This window comes from Ranitomeya variabilis, chromosome 7 (genome assembly GCF_051348905.1).
Source record: "Ranitomeya variabilis isolate aRanVar5 chromosome 7, aRanVar5.hap1, whole genome shotgun sequence".
NCBI classification, from domain to species: domain Eukaryota; kingdom Metazoa; phylum Chordata; class Amphibia; order Anura; family Dendrobatidae; genus Ranitomeya; species Ranitomeya variabilis.
Genome location: NC_135238.1, coordinates 116,223,928 through 116,237,968, shown reverse-complemented (window position 1 = coordinate 116,237,968; position 14,041 = coordinate 116,223,928). Strand labels below are relative to the sequence as shown.

The following is a 14,041-nucleotide window of genomic DNA, read 5'->3' as shown; positions in this document are numbered from 1 at the left end:
GGAACAGTCTGTACATCAAAGTCTCGTAGAACAATACACCCTCAGTCTCATGCCTTGTCCAGGTTGAAACAATCAAGGTCTCATAACAGCTGTGAACTTTAGCCTAGTAACAAAAATGTATCTCAAAACAGCAAGATAGAGTCGAAAAGCACAAAATGGAGAATCTTTTTTAATTTGTTCCTTCACAGTATTCATAGTGCCCATCCCTGGTGTTAAAAGCCGTCTTCCATTCGTCCCCCTCATGGATGCGAATCAGATTGTAAGTACCCTGCAGATCAAGCTTAGTAAATCCCCTCGCTCCCCGCAACCTATCGAAGAGCTCAGATATCAAGGGCAGAGGGTATTAATTCTTAACAGTGATGGCGTTAAGACCCCTGTAATCTATGCATGGACGTAGTTCTCTGTTCTTCTTCTGCACAAAGAAGAACCCCGCCCCTGCAGGTGACACTTCCTAATGCCAGATTCCTCTTGCCAGATTCTTCTGAATGTACTGAGACATTGCCTCCATCTCCGGGAGAGACAACAGGTAGACTCGACCCTGGGGAGGCTCAGCACCAGGCATGAGGTCAAAATGACAGTCATAGGAGCGGTGAGGCGGAAGGCTCTCCGCAGCTCTCTTGAAGAGCACGTCCGCATATGGCCAATAGTGCTTGGGGAGAGAGGAAAGATCTGCGGGTACTTCTGTTATAGCAACCTGAACGCACTCCCTCAGACATCTACCCTCACAAGATTCACTCCATCCCAGAATTCTCCCTGAGGACCACTCTATATGAGGAGGGTGGTAGCGTAACCATGGTATCCCCAACAGGACCTCATCATTTCCCTCAGGAATGACTAGCAGGGATATAATCTGATGAGATGGAGACATGAATAAAGTAAATGGGATGGATTGGTGTGTTATCGGTGAGGGCAGTGTTGACCCATTTACCATTCGTACGGTCACAGGTTTGGCGAGCATCACCAGGGGTATTGTGTGTCGCTGGGCAAAGGCAGATGACATAAAATTGCCCTCCGCCCCAGAATCCACGCAAAGCTCTACCGTAAGAGTGGATGGGCCTATGGTAATTGTCCCCTTGAAGGACAGTTTGGAGGAAAATGTCGCCGTGTCTAGTGTATCTCTTACAACCACTAGACACTGACGTTTTCCCGACCGCTGGGAACATCTGGAGGCAAGATGTCCTGACTGCCGGCAGACATGACAGACCTTAAGTGCACGAGTGGTCCTGGACTTAGATCCCGCTCGTGACACCTCCATGGGCTCATGTGGCTAGGACTCCTGGACCGGAGATTGCAGAGGTTTGGCGAAGGTGGGAGCCAGCCGAATCTTCTGCTTACACTGGGTTCACTCCAACCTTCACTCGTTAAAACAAAGGTCGATGCGAGTTGATACAGCTATTAGCTCCTCCAGTGTGGCTGGAATCTCCCTGGTGGCCAAAGCACCCTTCATATGGTCAGCCAGCCCCCTCCAAACAAAATACAGGGATAAGAGCTTTATCCGACCACTCCAGCTCAGATGCTAAAGTCTGGAAGTGGACGGCAAAATGGCTGACCATGGACGAGCCCTGGGTCAATGCCAGCAGTTGGAGCGCCGTATCATGGGTGACTCGAGGTCCTAAAAATACCTGTTTCAGAGTGCTCAGAAACAGCGGAGCACTCTGCACCACATGATCGTCTCGCTCCCACAGCGGTGTAGCACACTCCAACGCCGTGTCGACAGGAGGGATATAATGAATCCCACCTTTGCCCGCTCTGTGGGAAAACATGCAGCCAGGAGCTCGAGGTGTATAGTGCATTGGCTCACGAATCCCCTACATGACTTGCTATCACCAGAGTATGTATCTGGCAGCGGGAGGCGAGATAAGGTCAGAACAGGGGTGGCAGTGGACTAACTTGCTGCAGCCACGCTAGCAGCATAAACAGCTACTGCGGTAACATCCACAGCTGAGGTTGTATGCTCGAGAGCCGCCAACCTGCCCTCCAGCTTCTGGATGTACTGCTGCAGTCACTGTTCGTCCACCATTACTAGCCAGACTCTGGCACTAGTATAATTTTATGGCTGGCGTAACGCACCAAATAGATTAAAGATGGTAAAGGTGCGTTCACAGCCCTGGGTCCACCATGCAGAGATGGAACCTGCTGCTAAGTAATGGTACTACGCCGGTGTAAACTCAGGTTCAGACACCCGGTAAGAACTAAAGTGAACTCTGCTGCTTCACAGAGTTGCAGTGAAACAAATGAAATGCTGTGCCCTGTCAGCGTACACAGGATGCAGCAGACGAATGCTAGTGGGATCCCTGAGACTCACCCCCACTAAGCTGGTGATTAATCCCGCTCTGACCCTTGGTGGCTTTTGAGCCCGCATCTGAGGATGCCCCAAGTCAGATGCAGAGATCAAGTGGGAGTTCCCACCCTACACTGACCAGTTGTCAGGATAAATTAAGATTGCTGCACAGCGTGCATGCAGTGCCGTGCAGGCTGACACTGCTGGTTTGATGCGGTACAGATCGTGCTCTGGTGTAGGATAGCACTGTCAGGCGCTAGGTAGCTCCAACATTCGCGAACATTCAACAATACATGGAATGGGAATGATTAAGGAGCAATCACCAGAACAAGCACACATCCGCACACTCACAATAATAGGCTTATACTAGCGCATGGCCATGCAGCCATGCAAACCTTTTATACCTGTAGCACTCAAGGACCTTCCTAGTGGTCCAATAGGAGCTGCTACAGGACCTGAGCGTGTGACCCCCGACCTCCAATGGGAGGTCGTCCTGTGGGCATGCTCAGTATGGGAAAAGCAGGACTTAGTCCCTGAAACGCCTGCTCGCTTCTGATCAGTACTGGCTACAAAGGCAGAGCCTGGAAAGGCAGCAGTAACCAAGCGCCCAGTGTAAGTTTTAGCCAGATGCTGCGACCGACGTCTCCGCTGAGCAGGCTCCTCTGCGGCTGGAGGAGAATGGGAGACCGCAGTAGACATGGTTCGAGATTCCCCCTGTGCAGCGGCGGGAACTCGACTCCTAACAACAGGCAGTAGTACCTTTGGTCCCGTCCGACCAGGCGGCGGACAAAGACCAGAACAGCTGGAGGATTGGTGTCAGAAGCTGCACATCCATCTCCTCATCTTCTGCATCCTCCTCTTTTTTAAGAGCGGATAAACTTCCCTTATCAATTAAGAGAGAGGTTGGGAGTTCCTCGGTATTAAACCGGAATGGAATAATCAATCTTTCATCATGTTTCCTGTCTGACGATGAGAGAACAGTCCTTGATAAGGGTTTAGACTTCATACCAACAAGTAGATTTAATGAGTTCGAATGGATTAAGGACATCAACCTTTTTGTAAGGAAACTTAAGTGGAAAAAATTCTTTTGTAGCCATGACCAGGCTGAGTGTGTGGCATTAGGCATAGAGACTACTGATCTTGATGATGTGAGAGTCCTAGCCGGGTTCTTGGAGGAGGGCTCCAGACCAATTGGTAGTGGTCCTTTCAAGGATTTGATACTGAACAGCACCACAATGCCCCCTTTGTCTGCTAATACTAGCATTGATGTATTTATGCAGTTAGTATTGACTGATCTTAAAAAACTTGGTAATAAGAAAAATAAAACAAATTCAAATCTATTACATGATGAAAGAAGAGCTTTAGATTCTCTAGCAGCTAAGAATGAATTGGTGATCAAGCCGGCGGACAAGGGGGGCAATCTGGTGGTCATGGACTGTATGAACTATAAAGAAATATGTCTTGGAATTTTGACTGATACATCAACCTATTGTACATTGAGGGGGGATCCTACCGAGAGGTTCAATATCGAACTAAACAGCCTATTGACGATGTCATATGATAAGGGGTTGATATAAAAAAATGAGATGGACTTTATGCTACAGAAGACACCAACTATACCTGTGTTTTACACACTTCCCAAGGTGCACCCCTGTCTATCTCACAAAATTGTGGCATCTATATAGATAGGATTCTGAGGCAATTTGTCACAGCTTTGCCATCATATATTTGCGACACCTCAGATCTGCTATTGAAAATTGAGGACATCACTGTTGACAAGGATACCCTTTTAGCGTCTATAGGCTTCGAGGCGCTATATAGTAGCATTCCTCATGACATGGGTCTTAAGGCTGTGGATTTTTTTCTGAGATCTAGAGGGATCCAGTATGTGGAACATAATCAGTTTCTTGGTCAACTTAATCATTTCATACTGACTCACAATTATTTTTTGTTTGACGGGCGGTTCTACCACCAGCTCAGGGGCACTGCTATGGGCAGTCCCTGTGCCCCTGCCTATGCAAATTTGCTCCTGGGCTGGTGGGAGGACACCGTGGTTTCTTGTGAGGACAATCTGTCTTGGTGGCATCCCCAAATATTATTCTGGTGGTGCTACATTGATGACATTCTGATTCTGTGGATGGGTGATATATCCTCCTTTAATAAATTTGTTCAGGATCTCAATGTTAACAACATAGGTCTCAAATTCATGTCAGAAATTGATCCAGACTCTATCAATTTTCTGGATATAACAATCAGAAAATATGAGGGGGGCCATTTTCAAACGAGTATTTTCAGGAAACCAACCTCGACTAATAATCTGCTGAGATGGAGTAGTCATAATTCCCTCGGCCTCAGGAGGGGGATTCCGAAAGGCCAATATCTGAGGGCAAGAAGGAATTGTTCCTCTGACCTCTCCTTTTATAAGGAAACATGTGATCTTAGAGATAGGTTCATTGAGAGAGGTTACCCAATGAGTGTTATTCATAAAATGTAAATGTAATGTAAATTGTAAGGAGGCTGAATCAATACCACGAACTAAACTCCTTCAACCTAGAACAAAAGATGGTTCAGAGTCCCTCCTGAGGCTGATAGTGAGTTTTCATGATTGCTCACAGGAAGTAAGGGATATTGTCAGCAAATATTGGGATATTTTGTTGGCTGATACAGATATTAAGGGATTCCTGCCACAGACACCTGCTATCACCTATAGACGGGGAGATCAATTAGGGATCAGTTGTCCATAGTACGTTTAATCCCCCTAAAAAAGTCGCCACTTGGCTGGACAGGAGACAGTCTGGCACATTTAGATGTGGTAGTTGTTCTTTTTGTGATTTTGTGGCAACTGACAGTCAGTTTATGAGTGTCAGTATCGAACAAGTCTTCAATATGAGACAATTTGCAAACTGTAAGACAAGTGGTCTGATCTACCTCTTTACTTGTACATGTCCCCTCAATTATGTTGGTAAGATCATAAGGGAATTTAGAAGGACGATTGGTGATCACATCAGTGACATCAAACATGCCAGGGAGACCCCATCTCTAGGCATTTGTGAGAGGTGCACCGGGGCGATCTCAAGTCCTTTTTGTTTAGAGTGATCAAAGTCATTTATCTATCCATTAGGGGTGGTAATTTGGATAAAAGAATCCTTCGGAAGGAACTCAGATGGATCCACAGGTTGGACACTGTATCTCCGATGGGTCTAAACGAACAAATTAATTTTGGATGCTTCCTGTGATCTCCGTTTATTTTGGAGAGTTTGTGTGATTCCCTGTTGTTTTGGAAATTGGAACCCCGTGTAAGCCTGCTTTGGTTCATCGACCACAATGGTTTACTTATTTATGACTATATTCCCCAATTTTGAGGGTACTTATATCATTTTTTCAGGCTACATGCCTGATATAATCTTTTAACCCTGATTATATGATTCCTTTGCATGGCCAGAGATTGCTGTACTACGCCCTAGTTGTGTATAAGATTAGATGTTGTCAAATAAATAAATAATAAATATGTATTACTACATGCCACCCACGATTCGCATATAAGCGTACAAAAAACTTGGGGGATCTTTTAGTACAAAATCGTCTCCTGCAGAGTAGAAATAATTGGTTGCAAAAATTTAAACCACAGGGAAACCACAAGTGTGGGAACTGTAACTTCTGCCATCTTAGATTTTTGGATAACCCTATACGCATTGGTGCGGTTAATCACACAGTCCGACATTTTATTACATGCAAAACTAAATTTGTGGTTTATATTATTTTCTGTCCATGCCTATTTATTTATATTGGCAAAACCATCCGCCCGCTTGTCCATAGATTCAGAGAACATCATAATTCAATATCTACTGGGAAAGGTTGTCCCCGCCTGATTAAACATATGCGTGATTCGCATAATGCAAATCCAAATTTATTACGTTTTGCAGGTTTGGAGGTGGTTAAATATCCACCTCAAGGTGGAGACCATAATAAAATACTACTCCAGCGAGAGGCGAGGTGGATCATTGAGACCAATGTGCAGGGGCCCATAGGTCTCAATGATAAATTGGACATGGCGATATTTCTTTAATATGTGAAATTATGAAATTGCTTAAAAATATTCGATGAAATTGAGATTTTTTCCAGAGTGATACTGTTTAGAGTCAAATAATGCACGTTTTTAAAGTATTGTTTTGTCACTTTCATTCACGTAATTAAGTCTACTTCACTATAAAGGAAATGACGTTTTTATTTGTGCACCTGGACCTGTGGAAGTGCACGAGCGCGAAACAGCCGTAGTCCTCTCCTCACTCCCCATACCCTTCTACTTACCAGCCGCCTCTCCATGTATAGTCCGCAATGTTGTGAAACTTCAATAAAGGACAAGTACCGTTCAGCAAATTCCTGGTGAGTGCCACTTCTTTCCTCTATTTATTGGACATTTTATACACTTTTTTCAGTAGAGCACCGCCTTTGGATTGCTACTTTCAGGCGCACTATATAAGTCCTGTAACGAATCCTGTCTTCAAAAGAGGTGCGAGTTGGTTTATACTGCCTGGTGCCAGTTGTTTTGTGCTTTTTTCTATAACTGCGTTATTTATGACTATATTCCCCAATTTTGAGGGTACTTATATCATTTTTTCAGGCTACATACCTGATATAATCTTTTAACCCTGATTATATGATTCCTTTGCATGGCCCGAGATTGCTGTACTACGCCCTAGTTGTGTATAAGATTGGATGTTGTCAAATAACTAAATAATAAATATATAGTGATGCTTTTATGCTATTATCAAATATATTCGAATAACTAAATAACAAGTACTTGTTGATTTTTTAATGCTATCATCAAATATATCTTATATTTGTACCCAATCACACGATATTGACATACAGGTCCTTCTCAAAAAATTAGCATATAGTGTTAAATTTCATTATTTACCATAATGTAATGATTACAATTAAACTTTCATATATTATAGATTCATTATCCACCAACTGAAATTTGTCAGGTCTTTTATTGTTTTAATACTGATGATTTTGGCATACAACTCATGATAACCCAAAAAACCTGTCTCAATAAATTAGCATATCAAGAAAAGGTTCTCTAAACGACCTATTACCCTAATCTTCTGAATCAACTAATTAACTCTAAACACATGCAAAAGATACCTGAGGCTTTTAAAAACTCCCTGCCTGGTTCAATACTCAAAACCCCCATCATGGGTAAGACTAGCGACCTGACAGATGTCAGGAAGGCCATCATTGACACCCTCAAGCAAGAGGGTAAGACCCAGAAAGAAATTTCTCAACAAATAGGCTGTTCCCAGAGTGCTGTATCAAGGCACCTCAATGGTAAGTCTGTTGGAAGGAAACAATGTGGCAGAAAACGCTGTACAACGAGAAGAGGTGACCGGACCCTGAGGAAGATTGTGGAGAAGGACCGATTCCAGACCTTGGGGAACCTGAGGAAGCAGTGGACTGAGTCTGGTGTGCAGGAAATGGGCTACAGGTGCCGCATTCCCCAGGTAAAGCCACTTTTGAACCATAAACAGCGGCAGAAGCACCTGACCTGGGCTACAGAGAAGCAGCACTGGACTGTTGCTAAGTGGTCCCAAGTACTTTTTTCTGATGAAAGCAAATTTTGCATGTCATTCGGAAATCAAGGTGCCAGAGTCTGGAGGAAGACTGGGGAGAAGGAAATGCCAAAATGCCTGAAGTCCAGTGTCAAGTACCCACAGTCAGTGATGGTGTGGGGTGCCATGTCAGCTGCTGGTGTTGGTCCACTGTGTTTCATCAAAGGCAGGGTCAATGCAGCTAGCTATCAGGAGATTTTGGAGCACTTCATGCTTCCATCGGCTGAAATGCTTTATGGAGATGAAGATTTCATTTTTCAGCACGACCTGGCACCTGCTCACAGTGCCAAAACCACTGGTAAATGGTTTACTGACCATGGTATTACTGTGCTCAATTGGCCTGCCAACTCTCCTGACCTGAACCCCATAGAGAATCTGTGGGATATTGTGAAGAGAAAGTTGAGAGACGCAAGACCCAACACTCTGGATGAGCTTAAGGCCGCTATTGAAGCATCCTGGGCCTCCATAACATCTCAGCAGTGTCACAGGCTGATTGCCTCCATGCCACGCCGCATTGAAGCAGTCATTTCTGCCAAAGGATTCCCGACCAAGTATTGAGTGCATAACTGAACATTATTATTTGATGGTTTTTTTGTTTGTTATTAAAAAACACTTTTATTTGATTGGACGGGTGAAATATGCTAATTTATTGAGACAGGTTTTTTGGGTTATCAGGAGTTGTATGCCAAAATCATCAGTATTAAAACAATAAAAGACCTGACAAATTTCAGTTGGTGGATAATGAATCTATAATATATGAAAGTTTAATTGTAATCATTACATTATGGTAAATAATGAAATTTAACACTATATGCAAATTTTTTGAGAAGGACCTGTACATTGATGGTTGTGGTTGAAGCATATGTTATTATTATTTTTGTTGGTCGGGCAACAGAGGATCTGCATCTATGCAAAATGGGTTATAGGCGGTCGATTCGGTACCTGCACAATATCGAACGCAGGCTATAGATCTGGAGACTCCGTGAGTTAGGACCTTCCAATCTTTGCACCTGCGCATAATGAAACGCAGGTTGCAGATTTGGCCCCTGCACGTGATGGGACGCAGGACATAGACTCGGCGCATGCGCGTCGAGGGATTTGAGAGATGAGACCTTTCCACGGCTGCGCAGGTAAATGGAACGAAACTATGGAATACAACTAGGTATAGGCTTATATAGGCTTATATACTTCCGCTATTTGACACGCACGCCGGTACACATGTGTTGCTGGTCCAGAAATCAAAGGAATCTATATCTGGGGCATACTGGGCACTGTGTCTCAGGCACCTTACCGAGAGGGGACTCACCCTGTGACCTGATGATTCTATCGCTATATGATGACAACTAAGCTAAGTCATTTGTTCTGACATGTATACTCCTGATGAACCACATGTTGAGAGGGGAAACATGTTGAGTTCTAGATACATGTAATGGGGATTAATGGTGCATTGGGAGATATTGAGATGGTTTAAATATCTAACTGCTGTTGTTGTGTACCATCTATCTGGGTGAGCGGTTAGTGTAGGAGCTTGTGAGGGTAGGCTCAATTGAGGCACAAAAATGGTTTGGTGTCATGAATAGGCACACATATGGTTTGGCATAACTGTTATGTAGTATTGCACTCTGTATACTTATATCTGTGGTCTTGGCATAACTATGATGCCATAGGGCTCCCCAATATTCCCTCATTGTTTACATTCTGTTGCCCATAGTATAATAGGCTACATCAGAGCACTCAAGCACTTTATTTCACGGACATCCTTGCCACATTATATTGATATGGTCCTGTTTGGGACAGACACCGAGGAGCGGGGGTGCCAATTTCGTTCATCTTTAATAGGGTGCCAACCTCCGCTGTCAGGCAGGGACAGAGTAGGGTTTATACAATCAGGCCCTCTATTTTGACTATTATTATCCCTGATTCTCCTGGTAGTCCCATATTTGATACATCTATAAGATATTTCCATCCCATTTCAATCAGGGAACAGAAGGGATAGAAGGTACAGTCGACGTGGAGCGGGGGCGGGACTGAGCAGGATATAGGGTGTCAACCTCCGCTGACAGGTAGAGTTGTTTGAGACTTAGAGGCAGGGCAAGGCACTATCCTGGGCCTTTTTCTATTTTTAACATGTGTTTTTGTTTCTTGGTGATGGTATTGCTTAGTGCACTGTTTTTTTAATTAATAAAGTACACATTTTTTATATATAACATTTGGGGTTTTTCTGTGAGCCAAGCTGCACATAGGCATTGACTCCACCCCTTTGCACCAAAAGCATGAGGCTTATAGGGTGGTCAAAGAATATGAGCGGGTCTTTAGCAAACACCCTCTTGACTTTGGGCAGGTAAAAGGGGTCCAACACCATATCTCCACCGGAGATCATCTGCCCATTAAAGAGAGGTACCAGCCTGTACCTCCAGCTCAATATCAATGTGCCAAGGGTATGTTAGGGAGATGAAGGAGGCTGGGGTGATCAGGGACAGTTGTAGCCACTGGGCAGCTCCGTTAGTCCTTGTTAGAAAGAAAGACGGTACAATGAGGATGTGTGTTGACTACAGGCATTTTAACTGCATTACACATAAGGACTAGTGATGAGTGAGTGTACTCTTGCTCGGGTTTTCCCGAGCACACTCGGGTGGTCTCCGAGTATTTGTAACTGTTTGGAGATTTAGTTTTTGTTGACCCAGCTGCATGATTTACAGCTGCTAGCCAGCCTGAGTACATGTGGGGGTTGCATGGTTGCTAGGGAATCCACACATTAATTCAAGCTGTCTATTCAATAAAATAATTTTATTTGAATATGTATGTACCGTATATACTCATGTATAAGCTAAGATTTTCAGCACATTTTTTTGTGCTGAAAACACCCCCCTCTGCTTACATACAAGTCATTGTCCAGAAAGCTGGCAGGGCAGTGGGAGCGGGGAGCTGGCGGCTGTAGCACAGTGGCAGCTGCAACCGCTGGCTTCAAGAAAACATCAATAATCACCCTCCGTCGCTGCATCTCAGTCCCTGCATTTCTGTCCCGGTGCCGACAGCTCTTCCTGTTCCTGTGCTCAGTGGTCAGGTGGTACAGCTCATTAAGCTAATGAATATCTATGTGTCTCCACTCCCATAGGCGTGGAGCACATATTCATTACCTTAATGAGCAGCAGCACGTGACCGCTGAGCACAAGAGCAAGGAAGAGCTGCCAGCGCCAGGACAGAGATTATTACATAGTTATTACATAGTTATTAAGGTTGAAGGAAGACTTTAAGTCCATCTAGTTCAACCCATAACCTAACCTACCATGCCCAAACATGTTGATCCAGAGGAAGGCATAAAAAAAACCCATGTGGCAAGTAAGCTCCACCTTGGGGAAAAAATTCCTTCCCGACTCCACATACAGCACTCAGACTAGTTCCCTGGATCAACGCCCTATCAAGGAAACTAGTGTATATACCCTGTAACATTATACTTTTCCAGAAAGGTATCCAGTCCCCTCTTAAATTTAAGTAATGAACCACTCATTACATGCAGATGCAGAGACGGTGAAGCGTGAGGAGGGTGAGTAGGACGGAGGGGTGTGCGCCAATGCGGGACCATGGGAGCCATGCAGGACCATGGGAGCCATGTAGACCGTGTGAGCCATGTGGGACAGTGGATGCATGCTGTAATGATTATAGGGGATAACTCAGGAGACTGTTTGCGTGGAACAAGACAACTACAGGACACAGTTTTATAAGTGGTAAAGTCTATATAATCACACGGTGATTCAAACAGGTGCAGAGAGAAACTCAATTCCACCACACTTGGTGCAAATATCAAATGCAGCTCAGCAGTCTATAGGAAACTTCAGAGGAAAATGCAGTCACGCAGAAAGTCTATGAAGCACAATTATTCTTGAGGATACTTGACATGAATAAGTCATTGTTTAGTCCAAAACACAGATAGATATGCTTATAAGGCAGTTCAAGTAATATCTTAGCTCAACCAGGGAGGTCTGGGTAATAGTCTCAGGTTCTTGCAGAGCAGCAACAGCTTACATGTCCAGCAAATGCAGATGGAAGTAAACACGAGCAGCAGATGAAGGAGGATTACTGGAACTGGTGTATGCAGCAGGAATTCAGAGCAGAGTAGCAGGATAACCACACAGGTTCACAGGAGCAGGTATATAGCCAGGGAGTCACCAGAGGTCAGGAGCTGGATGCAAGGCAGAATACTCTAGCACAGACTGAAGGCTGGGGTGGAGTTTTATAGCAGGAAGACACAGTGCACATGAGACCAAAGACGCCATGTTGGAAAAGGGCGGTAATGCACAAAAAGGTAACAAAAAATGTTCAGAGTCCTGACACATGCATACAACAGTGGGAGCCACACATACCAGGACAAAATGGGGGAGCCACGCACACCAGGATAATACAGGGGACCCATATACCAGGACAGGATGGGGTTGCCACACATACCAGGACAAAACGGGGGAGCCACACATATCAGGACAAGACAGGGGAAGCTACGCATAGCAGGACAGGACAGGGGAGCCACATACCAGGATAAGACAGGGGAGCCACACAGAGAAGGACAGGGATGAGGGGACAATGCATATCAGGCATATACTCAAGTCAATATGCTTCCCCAGTTTTCCATGGCAAAATTAGGTACCCCGGCTTATTCTCGTGTCGACTTATACTCGAGTATATATGGTAATTATCTTACTTTTTTTAACTGTGAGAACAGGTGCCAGCTGATGAGACTACGTCTCCCATCAGCAGCACGCCTGATGGGAGCAGTAGTTTCATCGGCCAATGCCTGCTAAACTTTTTACTGCAGGTCACAACTGTGGGTCACAGTCACATCTGTGGGGTCACGCTGACATCTGACAGCATGATCCTGCAGCGCTCTGACCGACAATCTTACCATCGGTAGCGTTACCGCCGATAACCATGTTGGTGTTTCCCACGCTGTCACCCAGATGACAGCATGGGAAACACTATAGGAAGTACGTGAAAATGCAAACAAAATCTCAGCAAATCCACAAACATTTTTATACGTGCGTTTTTGCTATAGATTTGACTGACTCAATTAAAGTTAATGGGTGAAAAATGAAGAAGAGGTCTCAGCCAGACACCCTCATTACTAAACCTGAAAGTAGAGCATTAAATAAACACAATAAAAATAAAACACTTTATTTGAAATAAAACAAACACATTCTTTAATCATTTAAACTAATCCAATATACTCACCTCACGTCTGATGGTAATCCAAGGATTAAACTGTTGTCCCTCGTTGTCACCAGCCTATGTAGGAGTGTTCGCAGAATGAACCTACACTGGCTGTAACCAAACAGCCCTTTATCAGGAAACAGCAGCAGGTGAGTATATGGTATTTTTTATTATTAATTTTACGGAAGACAAGGCCTGCAGGGATTAGGAGAAAGTAAGTATACTGTGTTCAGTGCGACAGACAATGACCACAGGAAAAGTTTACAGCAAATGTGTTTATTGTCCACACTCACACAGTGTACAGCAAACGGCATCCTCCCGATCGCAGCTAGGAAACAAAACAGTCTGTGGGAGTCCGGTTGCCAAGGGCGATGGCACCACCATATTGTAGGGGGGTGGTGCTGTTATGGACAGTAAGGAACTCACTGCCACTTTAAGAGACAGCACCCCCTTGTCTGGTGTGATGGGATATTCTGCTCCCACCTGCAATAGACTGTTTAAATGAACTGCCCTGGGCTAAGGGGAGGTGTTGAGCCTTGGGAGTGTGTGAGCAGAAGCTGCTGCAGAGAACGTCTGTGCTAAGCTTGTAGCTGTGACAGAGCCTGGGATGGAGTGGACTCGTGAAATTGGACAGACTCTTCGGGTGCAGCAAGGGTGGCTGTCCTGTGCTAGTTTGAGAAGCGACGAAGATACCAAGAAATGGATTTACAGTTTCCAGGAGCACCTCCATGACCCAGAAGCAAGGAGAAGACCATGTTTCACAGAGCTGGCAGAGAGCCGTGCACACCACCGTACTAGACTGTTAAGCACCGGGACTGGATCTGAGTCCCCAACATCACCGTGAGTTTGTTCCTGTTTTGTGCACATGTTAGGGCCTAGTGTAGGCTTCAATAGACAGAACACGGCAGCTATGTGGCCTGCTTAGTAGAGGCCAGGAAGTAGCATAATT

General features: G+C 44.7%; 1 protein-coding gene across 8 annotated transcripts in view; it reads left to right on the top strand.

Annotated features, from left to right (window-relative positions):
* GULP1 (GULP PTB domain containing engulfment adaptor 1) overlaps positions 1–14,041 on the top strand; it is a 1,809,167-nt gene that overhangs the window by 699,141 nt on the left and 1,095,985 nt on the right. The window contains exon 1 of one of the 8 annotated variants that reach the window (XM_077275681.1): positions 6,550–6,664. The exons of the other annotated variants lie outside the window; for them this stretch is intronic. The gene's annotated coding sequence lies outside the window, so the exon portion shown is untranslated. Of the gene's footprint in view, positions 1–6,549; positions 6,665–14,041 lie in introns of those variants that run through there. 8 annotated transcript variants of the gene reach the window in all.